At 46.3% G+C, this 15,773-nt stretch overlaps 1 protein-coding gene across 2 annotated transcripts in view; it reads left to right on the plus strand.

Moving 5' to 3' along the window:
• The first annotated feature begins 15,273 nt into the window (after positions 1-15,273).
• The window catches only part of LOC111155067 (ATPase 13A3), a 91,984-nt gene continuing 91,484 nt past the window's right edge, over positions 15,274-15,773 (plus strand). For both annotated transcript variants that reach the window (XM_022515098.1, XM_022515099.1), the window contains exon 1: positions 15,274-15,389. The gene's annotated coding sequence lies outside the window, so the exon portion shown is untranslated. The remainder of the gene's footprint in view (positions 15,390-15,773) is intronic.

Here is a 15,773-nt window from a genome sequence, read left to right on the forward strand (position 1 = left end):
ACCGCTATGGGGGCTCTTGGGGTCCTCGAAGCCTCCCCACGTACACCCCACCCAAAGTGACATGTGGGTTACTCCAAAATCAGTGCATCAAGGAGGCTTGTTAATGTCCCTTCAACTTTTTTTTTTTTTTTTAAGATTTTATTTCTTTATTTGACATAGAGAGACAGTGAGAGAGGAATACAAGCAGGAGGAACGGGAGAGGGAGAAGCAGGCTTCCTGTGGGGCTCGATCCCAGGACCCTGGGTTCATGACCTGAGCCGAAGGCAGACACTTAACCGATGGAGCCACCCAGGCACCCCTCCCTTCAACTTTCTATTATGAAAGTATTTCATACATTCAGAGAAATGGAAAGAATAGTACAACAAACTCCTTCATAGCTTCCATTTATATTCTTAAAAATGTTAATATTTTACTGTATTTACTTTATCCATCTATCATTTATCTTGTTTTGCTGTCATCAAGCCATTTGAGAATTGCAGATATCATGGCATTTATCCTGAAATACTTTCCACAGGTATCTCCTAAGAATAAGAACAACACCATTATCACATCTAAAAAAACTAAAACTGATTCCACAATCTTATATCTAGTCCAAACTCAAAATTCTCTTCATTCTAAGAATTCCTTTTATATATTACCAGGATACCAATCAAGGTTTACAAATTGCATTGGATTGTTATATTTTGTTGGTCTGTTTTACTCTAAAACAGTCCTTCCATGGTTTTGGTTTTTGATTGTTTATTTTCAAGATACTGACTTTTTGGAAAAGTTCAGACCAGTTATCTTATAAAATGTTCCCACTTCTGCATTTGATTGATTGTTCCCTACCAGTGTCTAACTGATTCCTCCATCCTCTGCGTTCTCCAGTTCTAGAAAGCTAGAACTGATGGAAATGTGTGCGTTTTAATTACGGTATGATGTCCTCTGGGAAGGGGTAATCTGTTTTCTCGGTTTTGACTGGGTGAAACACTGTTTTAGATGGTTGGTGCTTTGTAGGACCATCTTTAGCCTTATAGAACTCCATCCCCAATGTTTACCCACCTAGGGCAAGATAGCTGTGATATTTGGACAGAAAGGGAGAAAGGGCACTTTCCCCAGCAGTGAGGGGAGCAGCACTGAATTTGGAGTTTGGCCTAGAAGTTGATCATTTTCACTCTTCAGTTTCCTCCTCAAAAAATTGGAATAATAATTTCCTTTTTAATGGATCATAGGGCTCAAATGACATAATAGATCAGAAAATGATTCCTTTGTAATATGAGATCTACATGGAAGCAGATCTGCTTTAGGAATTGGCCCCAAGTGAAGAGATGTCCTGGTTTTATCACAAGTAAGCCAGCAAAGTATGAATCTATGTATGTATCTGTGTAAGTATCTACGTATCGATCTATGTATCTGTCTATTTATCACCTATCCATCTAGAATGATGCATTTCAGATACTTTTCAAGAGTTACTGGGAAGTGTGGTGAGGTCAGTTTTTTCCAATGATGGTTTAATGGCAATGGTTCTCTGTTGAGAGCAATTTTGCCCTCCAGAGGACATTTGGCAATGTATCGATACATTTTGGTTGTTAAACTGGGGAGCTGCTGCTGATATTTAGTGGGTGGAGGCCGAAGATGCTCTTGCATATCCTACAATGCACAGAGCAACCGCCCACCCAACCCCCACTTCCCAATTATCTAGCTCAAAATGTCAAAAGTGCCAGTATAGAAAAACCTTGATTTAGGGGCGCCAGGAAGCCTGCTTCTCCCTCTCCCACTCCCTCTGCTTGTGTTCCCTCTCTCACTATGTCACTGTCTGTCAAATAAATGAATAAAATCTTTTAAAAAAAGAAAAGAAAAGAAAAACCTTGATTTAAGGTGAGGCATGATTAAATATTGAACCTTAGTCTAAAATCCTGGACCAATCCTCCAGGGGCGCCTGGGTGGCTCAATGGATTAAAGTCATGATCCTAGGGTCCTGGGATAGAGCCCCACACCGAGCCCCACACTGAGTCCCACATGGAGCCCCACATGGAGCTCCACATCGGGCTCACTGCTCAGCAGGGAGCCTGCTTCCCCCTCTCTCTCTCTGCCTGCCTCTCTGCCTACTTATGATCTCTGTCTGTCAAATAAATAAATAAAATCTTAAAAAAAAAATCCTGGACCAATCCTTCAAATAAATTTTGGGATTTGAGGTGACTTACACCAAAATTCCATGCAATCAAATAGCAAATTAAGAACAGAAGAAGAAAAACAGAACGAAAAAAAAATGGAGGTAAAAATGTTAATTATTTCAATCAATGTAATTGCTATGGTTCAACTGAGTTTCCTCCCAGGCTAAAAAGAAATTAAAATCAGTTGTATAGTTTTGATTATCAGAAAGGATAATTCCCAAGGGATATTGCTTTTCCTAAAATAAGCTATAACATCAAATTTTCATGAAATATACTGTAACACAAGGAACAATAGTGGTGTGATGATGGGATGGGCAATGTCCTCATTATTTGTGCAAAAAAGTACAGAAGTAAGCTCCATGTGGTTGTTATAAACTGTGGGTAAAATATTCAGATGAAGCTTTGTGAGTGTGATTGTGTGCACCAAATTAATATGATTCCATTTGGAGCCTTCTGATGGTCTAATTCAAAGAAAGAATTGAATTATGCTACCCAGAGGAATAGAAGCTTCACATAAAGCACTACTGAACCATGACCTGTGGCTCTTATTATGTTATTTAAAACCCTTTGTAAATATACTATTTCTTTGGACATAACACCTTTATTAAAATATTACTCACATACCATAAAAATCACCCTTTTAAAGTATTCAGACCAGTGGTTTATAGCATCTTCACAGAGTGGTAAAACCATCACCACTGTATGACCACGGAATATTTTTATGATCCCCAGAAGAAACATTGTAGGCATCAGCAGTCACTCCATATTAACGCCTTCCCCCAGTCCTGGCAACCCACCATTGGTCTACTTTTTATCTCTATGGACTTGCCTGCTCTGGATATATCATAGACAAGAAATCAGGGGTGTCTGGATGGCTCAGTCTGTTAAGTGATTGACCTTTGGTTTTGGCTCTGGTAGTGATCTCAAGGTTGTGGGTTGAGCCCTGGGTAGGGCTCTGAGCTCTGGGTTGTGTGCTCATTGCAGAGCCTGCTGGAGACTATTTCCCTCTCCTGCCTCCTCTGCTGCTCCCCACCCTCACCCAACCCAGAAGCACTCTCTCTTTCTTAAATAAATAAAATGTTAAAAAAAAAAAAAAAAGGGAAAAGGAATCATATAATATGTGACCTTTTGTGGCTTACTTCTTTTACTTAACATAACGTTTTCAAGTTTCATCCATGTTGTAACATGTAGCCATGTTTCATTTTTTTAAATTGCCAAATAGTATTCCATTGTATGGATATACTATATTTGGCTTATTCATTTATCAGTTGATGGACATTTGGATTGTTTTTGCTTTTTGGTTATTATAAATAATGCTATGAACTTTGGCATGAATATTTTTATCATGAAAGGGTATTGAATTTTGTCAAATATTTTCTCTCCATCTATTGTGGTGATCATGTGGTTTTTGTCCTTTATCCTATTAACATGGTATATTACATTTACTGGTTTTCCTGTGTCTTTTTGGAGTGTCAACTTGGCTAAGCTATAGCTCCAGCTAGTCAATAAAACACTAATCTAGATGTTGCTACAAAGGTATTTCGGAGATGTTTTTAAATTCCATAATCCATTGACTTTAAGTAAAGGAGATTATCTTAAAGAATATGAGTGGGCCTAATTCAACCATTTGTTTGTTTGTTACTTTTTTCTAGATTTTATTTATTTATTTGTCAGAGAGAGAGTGTGCATACACAGCAGGGGGAGCGGCAGGCAGAGGGAGAAGCAGGTTCCCCGCTGAGCAAGGAGCCCGATCCCCGGACTTGATTCCAGGACCCTGGGACCATGACCCGAGTCGCTGCCAAATGCTTAACCGACCGAGCCACCCGGGCATCCCTAATTCAACCATTTGAAAGGCTTAAGAGTAGAGCTGAGGCTTTCCCCGTGGAAGAAATTCCATCCAAGAGTGCTAGGGACCAGCCTTGCAGATGTCAGCCTTGCCAGCCAGCCCCCACAATCATGTCAGCCAAATGCTTGCAAAAAATCCTTCATTATTTGTCAATATATATCTCCTATTGACTCTAAATCTCTGATTGATTCCCTACAGGGAGGACCGAATTTACTGAAAAATGTATTGCGAATTCTAAACCTCTGTCTCCTGCATTTAAGGGTATAGGCTAATTTATTCAATATTTATTGAGTGGTATTACCTGTTGACCATTGTTCTAGTTTCTGGGACTATCAGAATGAACAGAATAGAGAAAGTTCCTATCTTCAAGAAGGTTGCATATCAATAAGAGCAATTACTGGCCACCTACTACTCTGGCCACATGTTGTGAGTGATAAAAAGGTGTATATGCCTCTGCCTTCTGTCTTGGAGTTTGAAAGTAGTCTGTGAATATTTAGATATGTATATATGTATATTTAAAAATGAAATTAAGTTTATAAATTCATAAATATACCTTAAAAAATCAGACAGCTTACAAAATTGCGAAGGGAATTTTTAGTAAAGCCCCAAGAGCTTTCGCTTTGCTTGTCTTTAACCAGTAATAACGAGTGACTTAAATGTATTTAAGGAGCATAGTGCCAAAGAACAGTGTGGAAATCGAGACACACTTCTGATGTTCTCTACCTTGAGGTCTTCCTCTCTCTTCATTTTGTGCAGATGTGTGGAATTTGCAGCACCTCGAGCTGTTTGGACTGTGCTTCCTAGGCAGGATTAGATTACAGGTAACCTCCTGGGGGAAGCGTGTTTTGGATCAACTCACTTTTGAATGTTTATGAAAGAAATTCCTTGGCAATGGGACTTTCACACAGGAGCTCAACCAGTGTCTCCTTAATTTACCCAGTCCAGTGAGGCATCTCTGCTTTGAGGGGGGGAAGAAAAACCCAAACTTAACAAGAAGAGCACATGGGTTCTTTTCCTCTACGATTATAAGGAAGCAACTGTTTCCAGCAAACACAAGGTCACCAACAGCCTTCTGGTGCTCTTGAGGTATTGACCCATGGTTTACAGTGAAATGAAAATCTCCCGACCTGAGTGGGGCAATTAGGCGCCCGTCTGACCTGCAGTCCTTTCATTGAACAATTCTTTTTTTGGTGCCAGGAGCCCAAAGGAAACAGTTGACCAAATGTAGCTGGGCTTGTTCCTCATTCATCCTGGTAGCCAGAACTGTCAGCCCAAAATAGGTCACAAGTCACTAGCAGTCCCTGAGAGACTCACAGGAAGTAGCTGCAAAGGCCAGGGGAAGTTTTTAATGACTGTCCTGGAGGTCTGTGTGATAGGCTTTGAGGAGTGTCTCTGCTTGGCATTTGAAACAGCCATGTGGTGGAGCTCCTTGGAGACAGAACAGGTGTTGAGATGTGAGCCTGAGGCCGGATTCTGTAAAAGAGATGCCTTTGCTCTGCTGTGCAAGAACCCCATGATGGGGCACCTGTGTGGCTCAGACAGATACGCCTCTGCCTTTGGCTTGGGTCATGATCTCAGGGTCCTGGGATAGAGCCTTGCATCGGGCTCTCCACGCAGCAGGGAGTCTGCTTCTCCCTCTCCCTCTACTGTTCCACTCCCCTGCTTGTGCTCTCTCACTCTGTCAAATAAATAAATGAAATTAAAAACAAAACAAAACAAAACCAAAAAACCCCAAAAGCCCATGTCTATAGAGGGGAATCATCTTGCAGGACTCAAGGGATGATCACAAGGGATTTCCAGCATTAACTTTGGAAACCTGAAACAATATCTCCAAGTGAAGAGTTGGGGTTGGAATGAACGATCTGTGAAATAATTCCACCCCTGAGATGTTGGGATCTCATGAATTCAGATACATGTTTCTATTAATACACATTTCAATGGATCATTCGCTACTGAAGCTTACATTTTAATGCGACTTCACTGATACAATTGTTATAGTGAAACCTTTGGGTGCAGTTACAGTCTTTTTTTTTTTTTTTTAAAGATTTTATTTATTTCTTTGACAGACGGAGATCACAAGTAGGCAGAGAGGCAGGCAGAGAGAGAGTGGGGGAAGCAGGCTCCCTGCTAAGCAGAGAGCCCGATGCGGGGCTCGATCCCAGGACCCTGAGATTCATGACCTGAGCCGAAAGCAGAGGCTTTAACCCACTGAGCCACCCAGGCACCCCGCAGTTACAGTCTTGACATGATTTTTCTACTTGTCTTATTGGCCCAGAACACAATTTCAGAGCAAGCTTGACCCTGGGGACTATAGTCTCACCCAATTCAAACAGGCAGGATATCATAGAGCAGGGGTCAGACAACTTCAGACAACTTTTTTGTGGGTGTGTGAAGGGCCAGATAATAAATATTTTGGGGCTTTGCAGGTCACATGGGCTTTGTGAGAACTCTCCTGTTGTATCACAAAAGTAACCACGGATAATATGTAAGTGAATGGGCATGGCTATGTTCCAATAAAACTACTTATAAAAACAGGCTGGCTTTGACTTGGGGTTCTAGAAGGTAAAAGCGTAGACTCTGGAGCAGATTCCAATCCCACCTCTATTACTTGCTAGCTGTGTGACCTTAGAGAACTTAGTTAAATTCTCTGTACTTTGGTCTTTTCAGCTCTAAATTCATCATAGTATTTACCCCACAGTATTATTTTTTTAAGTTTTTGTTTTTGTTTTTGACAGAGAATGCAAGTAGGCAGAGAGGCAGACAGAGAGAGGGGGGGAAGCAGGCTCCCCACCGAGCAGAGAGCCCGATTTGGGGCTTGATCCCAGGACCCTGAGATCATGACCAAAGCTGAAGGCAGAGGCTTTAAACCATTGAGCCACGCAGGCGCCTCACCCCACAGTGTTATTATTATAAAGATTAAATGAGTATGTTTAAAGTACTAAACAGTGTCTAGGGGATAGTAAATGCTGTGTAAATGTTCGTTAGATAATCAACCATCCTGTGAGGTGGGTAATATCATTCCATTAACATTGAAATTCCAAGAAATAAACACATTACTTCTAAGAAAGCTGAGACTTGAGCACAGTTTTCCCATCTCCAGTACAATTGCTCTTTTGTCATCAGAGATGAAATCTTTACATCTAAACACAGGGAAATTCCCTGTACCAGCAGATGGGGCAGGTCTTGTCCCTAAAGGGCTGTTTGTATTTTTCCTCTCTCCCCATCACATGAGAAGTTCCTCTAAGCAGCAATGTGCTAGAGCTGGTTTGTGTTGGCTCATTAGAGCAGGTTGCTAAATTTTCAGGAATTTTGTGAGCAGCTTAAACTGTTGGTAGCCTGAAATTGGCTGTAGTGGGAGTATTTACACCAGGAAACTGGTAGGTGCTACAAATCCGGGCTTTTTTCCTCTTGGAGGACTGGTTTGCTAGCACATGACTGGTTATATGCCATCAGTGAGCACTCTCCAGCAAGGGCCCTATGACTCAAACAGCAAGTTAGTAAATAATATTCAGTGTCATGTGACCACTAGATCCTAGTGCACCATGGCCAGAGAAGAATGTGGGGCCCCTGGCTTTTGCTTTGTGGCAGAGGCAAAAAAGAATATATACTTTGATGTGCAACCGAAACAAGTCAGTAGGGGTATCTGGGTGGCTTAGTGGGTTAAGCATCTGCCTTTGGCTCAGGTCATGATCCCAGGGGCCTGGGATGGAGTCCCACCCACATTGGGCTCCCTGCTCAGCGGGGGACCTGCTTCTCTCTCTACCTGCCACTCCCCCTGCTTGTGCCCCCCCACTTTGACAAATAAATAAATAAAATCTTAAAAAAAAAGAAAAACAAGTCAGTGATAGTCCCTGGACTCTGATTTCTAGACAACTGACTCACAGCTCTGTTCCCTGTTCCTGTTCTAACACATACACACACACACAGGCCTGCATAGTTCCAGCTAAATGGGGACAGAATAGCTTAGGTAGAGCTAAAGGAAAGAAAGCTTGTTAGGCAAACGTCATAATCAAATAACGTGGTTTTTTTTTTTTTCTTTTTAAGTGGGCACCATGCCCAGCATGGAGCCCAATCCCAAGGCCTGAACACAGGACCCAAAGATTAAGACCTGAGCTAAGATCAAGAGTTAGATGCTCAATTGACTGGGCCACCCAGTACCCACTGAAGAACTTTTAATGGCCACTTTCTCTAGGAAAAGGCAATGAGTGCTGTAGTTTTTTTTTTTTTTCTTTTTCAGTCTTTCTGACGGCAAAGTCTTCCTAATCTAAACATGTGTCCTCCAACCTTTTAGGGAAGCATCAGAGAAGATAGAAAAGAGAGCTGGAGTCAGTCAGAAAGACAATTAGAGGGCACCTGGGTGGCTCAGTGGGTTAAAGCCTCTGCCTTTGGCTCAGGTCATGGTCCCAGGGTTCTGGGATTAGGCCCCGCATCGGGGTCTCTGCTTGGCTGGGAGCCTGCTTCCCCCCTCCCCCCTGCCAGCCTCTTTGCCTACTTATGATCTCTGTCAAATAAATAAAATTAAAAAAAAAAAAAAAAGACAATTAGACAAGTCACTCCCCCTTGTGAAGTTGTGAAGTTGAATTTTCATCTCTATCAAATGGGAATCATAACCATTCCCCTGCTAGTCTGACAGAGTGCTGTGAAAGTCAAGGATTCTTTATGATCCATAACCTAGAATATTTGTTACTGAATGCCATCAGGTACTGGGTCCTTGGCTAAGGGCTGAGGATCTGGAGATGGGTTAGTTAGGTTCTTGCTTAGAAAGAAGTCAGAGGGGTGCCTGGGTGGCTCAGTGGGTTAAGCCTCTGCCTTCAGCTCAGGTCATGATCCCAGGGTCCTGGGATCAAGCCCCACTTCCGGCTCTCTGCTCAGTGGGGAGCCTGTGTCCTCCTTTCCCTCTCTCTGCCTGCCTCTCTGCCTCCTTATGATCTCTGTCAAATAAAAAAATAATATCTTAAAAAAATAAAATAAAATGTTTAAAAAAAGAAAGAAGTCAGAGTCTGGGTTCTTAATCAGATAATCCAAAGTGTTTGGATCCTAGAGGAGGAATCCCTATGGCTTCATTTGATCATATTGGTGAAGAGTTTGGCTCATATCGGGAGCCAAGTTCTCTGGGTTGAATCCTGGCTATGCTATTGTTTTCTAGCTCCGTGAACCTGAGTGAGTTATTTCACACATTTTGCTGTTCTGTAAAATGGGATTTTAAGCTTTCCTCAATTTCACTTGTAACCATGCAGATGATAATAGTACCTACTTCCTGGGATTGCTCTAAAGATTAAATGACAGGGCGCCTGGGTGGCTCAGTGGGTTAAAGCCTCTGCTTTTGGCTCAGCTCATGATCCCAGGGTCCTGGGATCGAGCCCTGCATCCGGCTCTCTGCTCCTTGGGGAGCCTGCTTCCCCCCCCCTCTCTCTGCCTGCCTCTCTGCCTACTTGTGATCTCTGTCTGTCAAATAAATAAACAAAATCTTTTAAAAAATAAATAAATAAATAAAGATTAAATGAGATAATCCATGTAAAATTTCCCCAGTTCCTTCACCTATAAAAAAATACAGATACTGGGGGTGCCTGGGTGGCTCAGTGGGTTAAGCCTCTGCCTTCGGCTCAGGTCATGGTTTCAGGGTCCTGTGATCCAGCCCTGCATCCGGCTCTCTGCTCAGCAGGGAGCCTGCTTCCCCACCCCACACCCCCCCTAACCCTTGTCTCTCTGCCTACTTGTGATCTCTGTAAATAAATAGATAAAATCTTTAAAAAGAAAGAAAATACAGATAATGGTAACTACGACTTTCAGTATTGACAATGTTGTTGTGATGATCAAATAACACAAGAAAATATTAGAAGTATAAAAACAAAAATATGAATATACAACATAAACAAATAGAAGATAGAAACACCGAACAGATACTTATTTAAGGTTGTAAATGTGATTTAAAAAAAAAAAAGATGCACAGAAGAGGGATTCTTAGCCTGGGATTCAGGGAAGGCATTTCAGAGAGATGATTTTTGAGATTATGAATTCATCTACTCATTCGTTCACTCATTCATTCATCTGAATATAAAATTTGACTGTCTACCATATGCCAGGCTTCATCTATCGTGGAGTATATACTGATAAATGAAATCAACTCAGTCTCTGCCAGGAGAAGCACCAAGGGATGGCTTGGGAGGGGTATTTTATGTGCCTCTTTTCCATAATTCCCAATGTCCTCTCCCCCTTTTACAAAAATAGACAACTAACACTTTGTCACTCTTAATTAAGTGCCACTCAAACAGTCTTGGGACAAACCCTCATTTCCTCTTCCAAAAAGACTGCCACTTTAAAGCTCCTTTTAGAAAAATTCTGGAGCTAAAGCTGGTCCTCATCTTCACAGAACTTGAAGTCTGGTGAGAGAGACAGGTGTTAAATACATACATAAACTCACATGTAATTACATTGTGTAATTAACACAATTAGTTAACATTGCGATAATGGTTGTAAAGAAAATAAATGGAGGTCATCAAAAAATAAAGAATGAGTGGCCAGGGAAGGGCTTTTTCAAGAACTGATGTATACTCATCTAAGCTGAGGGCTGAATTGGTAAGAAGCTAGCCAGGTGAGGGAAAAAGGGAGGAGACAGAAAGAACAGGTTTTGCAAAGGTCCTGAGGCAGGAAGGAGTTTGGTATGTTTGGGGAACTAAAAGAAGGCATATTTAGATAGGGAGGAGATAAGGTGGGGAAACAGATGTGGGGTAAGAAGAGGGTGATGGTGGAGGAGTGCCAGGAAGGGGGGAGTAATGGGCAGGCCCAACACTGGACCTTGTAGGTCAAGGAAGTTCACATTTTATTCTCCGTGAAATGGGAAGCAATCGGAAGCCTTCATCAAGAGCTGTACTCTGAGTCATACACAGTAATAAACTCTGGCTGCTGTGTGAGAAAGGACTGGAAAGGCGTGAAGGTTGAAAGCAAGGAAATTCTTTGGGGGCTAAGGCGGTATCCCAGGTGAGAGAAGGAGGTGGCTTAGGTATTTCTAAGAGCAGTAGCAATGGAGAGATGTGAAAGGATTTGAAATGGACTACATATTTGATTGGAAAGAATGACTCCTAGGTTTCTGGTTTCTGGTTTGAGCACTGGGTGGGTAACTTTTTTTTTTTTTAATTTTATTTATTTATTTGATGTTAGCTGCAGCCATAATGGACAGGTCACGAGGGGAGGTTGCATTTGGCTTAGTGTTCTTTTCCTTTTTTGGGATCCCAGACACCTTGAAGAAGCTGATGAAAGCTATACTTCTTCCTTTAAAAGTTTTTGCATTGCAGCTTAAGAAATTTATAGACCCCTTGAAGCCCATCCACAGCTCCTGTGAAGTTGATAGATGACAAATTAAACAAAGAGATGATAAAACTTGTGTAGAGAGGGACATGTACCCGGACTGAGCCCTGGGGACCAGCACCATTTAGAAGTAGGCTAGAGGAAGCACCCACCCACTAGCGGTTGAGAGGGGTAATGAAAAGGGAGGGGCGATTCCAGAAAGAAATTATGCAAACTAAGAGAAAAGTGTTTCAAGGATAGGAGGTAAATCCTGAAGACAAGGTCTGAAAAGCGTCAGCTAGAATTGGCAACAGTGTGATCTCGGGGAGGCCCAGGACCATACCTGTGAAGGGTGAGCTCTCTTGGGAGCAGGCACTGACCCTCTGCTGACTAGCGTGAAGGACAGCCACTGGGTGCAGTTAATGTGTGGGTGTTTCCTCTTGGTGGGGTCTGAATGGCAAGGTAACGGTGAATAGGTGAGGCAAGCACGACTGGGGTCTTGAGAGTGGAGGAGATGCCACATGGTCCTTGTGGAAGGTGAAGTCAGATCTTCGGGGGAGGACCGTTGTCTATTTGGTGCTGTGATCTGGGCTGGGTCTTAAGAGAGAGCAGGATCAGAGGAGGGAGGGGCTGGGCCCTGTGTGAGCAGCTGCAGGGCCCAGAATCATCATGGGTGTAGAGTCAGCAAGCCTCCCAGAACTTCTCAGGACTTGCTCCACTCTTTTTCTACCCTTCTTGGCCTCCTCCTCCTTTCCTGGCTCTGTCTTTTCCCTGAACCTAGAAACAAGCTCAGGCCTTTCCTAGTGACTCAGCATCTCCTCCTGTCAGTGTCCAAATTCTCTTCTTTTGTCCCCAGGACATCTGTAGCAGAGCATTTCTTGAAATGTTCAATTGCTTTTTTTCTTCCTACAGTTTCCCCTTGGCCGGCTGGGTGTTGCCTTGCCCTGGGGATTTTGGCTACTTCTTGAAGCCCGGGGCTCTTCTGGGGCTTTGAAAACCCTCAATGCATTGACAGGTTCATGCTGGATGCCTTGGAGGGCACCCAGGCAGCCCGAGAAGCCAGGGGGGGACTTGTGCAGCATTTTCAATGAGAGCACATTTCTGGTAGTTCACTCTGGAGGCTGAGTGGAGGCTGAGTTTGCCTGAAGGCCACTGTCAGGCAGCTGCTACCAGGGATGGCGCGAACCACACCAGTGGGAATGGAGGTAGGGATTCGAGGCTTATTAAGGAGGTGAAATAGATAGGACTGGGTTACTTGATAAGGCAAAGGGCTGAATCAAGGTTTCTAGCTTTCTCATTCTGAGGATAGTAGGTGCTGGTGGGGACCACTGAGAGAGAGCCCACATGGAGTTAGTGGATGGGTTCAGTCTCTCCAACATGCTGAGTTTGGGGGGGCCTGTGTGATGTATCCAGATAGAGCTGCCAGGCAGGAAGGCAGGCAGGCAGTCAGAGAGTTGGGTCTAATTTTTATGAAAGAGGTCCGGGCTGGAGAGGGCTGACCCAGTAGTTGAAACCATGAGGATGGAGGCAATGCCAGGAGAGTGGCGTGAGAGGAGCTGTGGGGCTTACAGGGAATCTGGCACATAAGGTGCAGACTCACAGCTGGTGTCACTTAAGGATGTCACCAGAGGAGGCAGGGGCCTTATTTACTGAGACATGAGAATTGGGCGTGGGCACTCCTTTGGAATCCAAGATAGTATTGAGATTCCAGAAGGTGAGAGCGATCTGGAGGTGTCAAAAGGAGCAGAGAGATCCAGAGAGATAGGCCTGAGAAGTAACTAACTGCCCACTCTGGGAAAATGAAGGTCAGAGTTACTCCTGCCCTAGGGAAGGGGGTGTGGGTGGGGAGAAGCCAGGCGGCCAAGTGTTGAGAACTGAGGACGACATGGTGGGGGAGGGGACGACAGGACAGGAGGGCACGCACACACACCGTTTAAGAGGCCGCCAGCCTGTGTGAGAGGGAGAGAAGCACTTGGTAGCTAACTGGAGTGGAGGGCTGGGACCAGAGTTTGGTTTTTAGACGTGAGACCTGAACTTGTTAAAAGGCTGAGGGGAGGGGCACCTGGATGGCTCAGTGGGTTAAAGGCTCTGCCTTCCGCTCAGGGTCCTGGGATCGAGCCCTGCTTGGGGCTCTCTGCTCAGCAGGGAGCCTGCTTCCTTCTCTCTCTGTGCCTGCTTCTCTGCCTACTTGTGATCTCTGTCTGTCAAATAAATAAGTAAAAATCTTAAAAAAAAAAAATAAGGCTGAGGGGAAACAGCCTGGAGCCAAAGAGCCAGGAGAGGTGGGGAGGAGGCTTTGAGGGCTCAGTCGCACCAAGTTAGCTTCTTAGAATTTGCCACGCTTCCACACCCCCTATCTTCTGTCATCACTTGAACACTGTGAGGCTTCAAACAAAGGTGAGACTGTGTGTGCCCAGGGGCTGTGAAGAGAGATGCGCACCTACTAGGTGCAGTATGCTGTCTCCACCACGTGAGGAAATACGCATGGAAACTGTCCAGCTCCACACAGCGTAGGGGGCCAGAAGCGGCGTGTTCCTGGCTCCCTGCGCTGTGGACTCGGGGCAGTTGCTATCCCAGATGAGGTGTCAGCACATGTCACGGAGCCCAGGTAATAACCCCAGAGAAGTGTCACCATGTGCTACCAACCAGAGCCGGAGTGTTTCTCCGCTTCCTGCGAGGTGCCTCTTACGTGCGGTGGACCAGGGGTCGGGCAGGCGCGCTACCTTCCCTTTCTCACGTTCAAGCAGCTAAGAGTTCTGTTAGCCGCAAGGTATAACAACAACAACAACAACAACAACAACAACAACAACAACACCGATGGCGGAGCTTCAGGGGAGCGGGCGCGGCAGGCTGGGGCCAGAAGACTGCCAGAGCACGAGGCTGCAGGTGGCGGGGCGCGCCCCCTGTGCGCGTCGCCGAAGGGACACAGCGAAAACCAAAGGCGCGATTTGTATATCCGGCCGGGGCCCTGCGCCGAGATAAAGCTCCTGCGGAGGGAAGTATTTAATTTGCCTTCCGCGCCATCGGAAGAAACTCCTTTACGCCGGAGGCAGTGGGGTGGGCGCGTGGGAGATTTCTCCTGCGTAGGCTTCCCAGTCCTCCGCCGGAGGCCGGTTGCGCTGGGCTGGTTGTCGAAGGCGAATTACAGTTTTTTGTTTGTTTTTGGAAGGGGGCTGGTGGCGCTCTTAAGGAATAAAGAAGACCTGGAGTAGTACCAGGGTCTGGTTTTCTCTCCGTTGTAGCACAAGTTTCCACCTTGACCTTGACTCTGGGCAAGTCTATTCTAGGGTCCCTCACTGGTCCTCAGTTTCCCTGTTCATTAAATGGGGATCTGTACTATGATCTTGTTTTTGCACGGCCAGGGTGGCAATTTCCACCTCCTCCAGGACAAAAAAACCCTCCTCCGCTGGTAACCTCGCCTCCTCAGGACGCAGCTCTTTTGAAACGTCCTCTTCATCCCCTTCTTCCCTTCGCGAGTCTAGGGGGCCTAAAGGCGAGGTGGGCAGGGCCTACCCAATGGCCCCGCCCGTCTCCTCTGGCTCCGCCCCACTACGTCCCCTCTGCGCCCCTCCGCGCTCGGCGCTGGGATGAGGCAACCACGTGACCTCACATCCGGGCGCGGGAGTCCCGAGCTTGCCGCGCGCTCCCCCGCCCGCCGGCTCTCCCCGCAGCGTGATCGGGCGCCACGGCGGAGGGGAGGGGGGTTCGCTTCGTCGCTGGCGGCGGGAGGCCGTTTCGGAGTGCAGACCGCCCCCCTCCCCTACCCCCGTCACCGTCCCTTGTTCTCGCTCTGTCCGGCTACAAGCCGCCGCCGCCGCGGGCGCCGAGGAGGAGAACGCGGACACCCCTGTGCCCGGCTCAGCCAGGGCTTGGCCGCGGCGCCTCCCTCCCCTCACCCCGAGCTGCAGCGCGCAGCGGCGGCGGCGGCGGCGGCGGCGGCGCCTCGAATCCGAGCGACCCGCGGCCGCCGGCGCCCGCCGAGGGCGATGGGGCTGGGCTGAGGCGAGGCGACGGCGGCGACAGCAGCGGGCCCGGGCCCCGGCCCCCCGCGGTCCCTCGGCTGCTCCGGCCCAGAGGCCGCCGAGGAGACGGCGCAGCGGCGGCGGGTGAGTGGTCGGGCTTTCCCGGGACGCCGGGGGCAGGGTGAGCGGGGAGTAGGTGGGTGGTGGTGGTGGTGGTGATGGTGATGGTGATGGCGGGGTGTTGAAGGAGAAGAAGGGTGTTGTCGGGTACCAGGTGAGCTTCTGTTGGGCTCCTTGGCCCAGAATCCCGCATCACTTCCCGGGGGAGATGAGTGGGATGGGGAGGGGAGCGCTGAGACCGCGGAATGTCTGCCTGGGACAGGTGAGGCGAGAAAAAGGGATACACGTTGTGGGTGTGAAGGCCTGGTTCGGACACGCTGCTTGCGTTGGGACTGGGAAGTAAGGATGGTGGTCCAGCCCTTTTAGAAAGTCTGGCAGATGGGTGGTCGAAGGGCAGGACGCTTGATG

Source organism: Enhydra lutris, unplaced genomic scaffold (assembly GCF_002288905.1).
Source record: "Enhydra lutris kenyoni isolate GAN:26980312 unplaced genomic scaffold, ASM228890v2 scaffoldscaffold39, whole genome shotgun sequence".
Taxonomy (NCBI): Eukaryota; Metazoa; Chordata; class Mammalia; order Carnivora; family Mustelidae; genus Enhydra; species Enhydra lutris.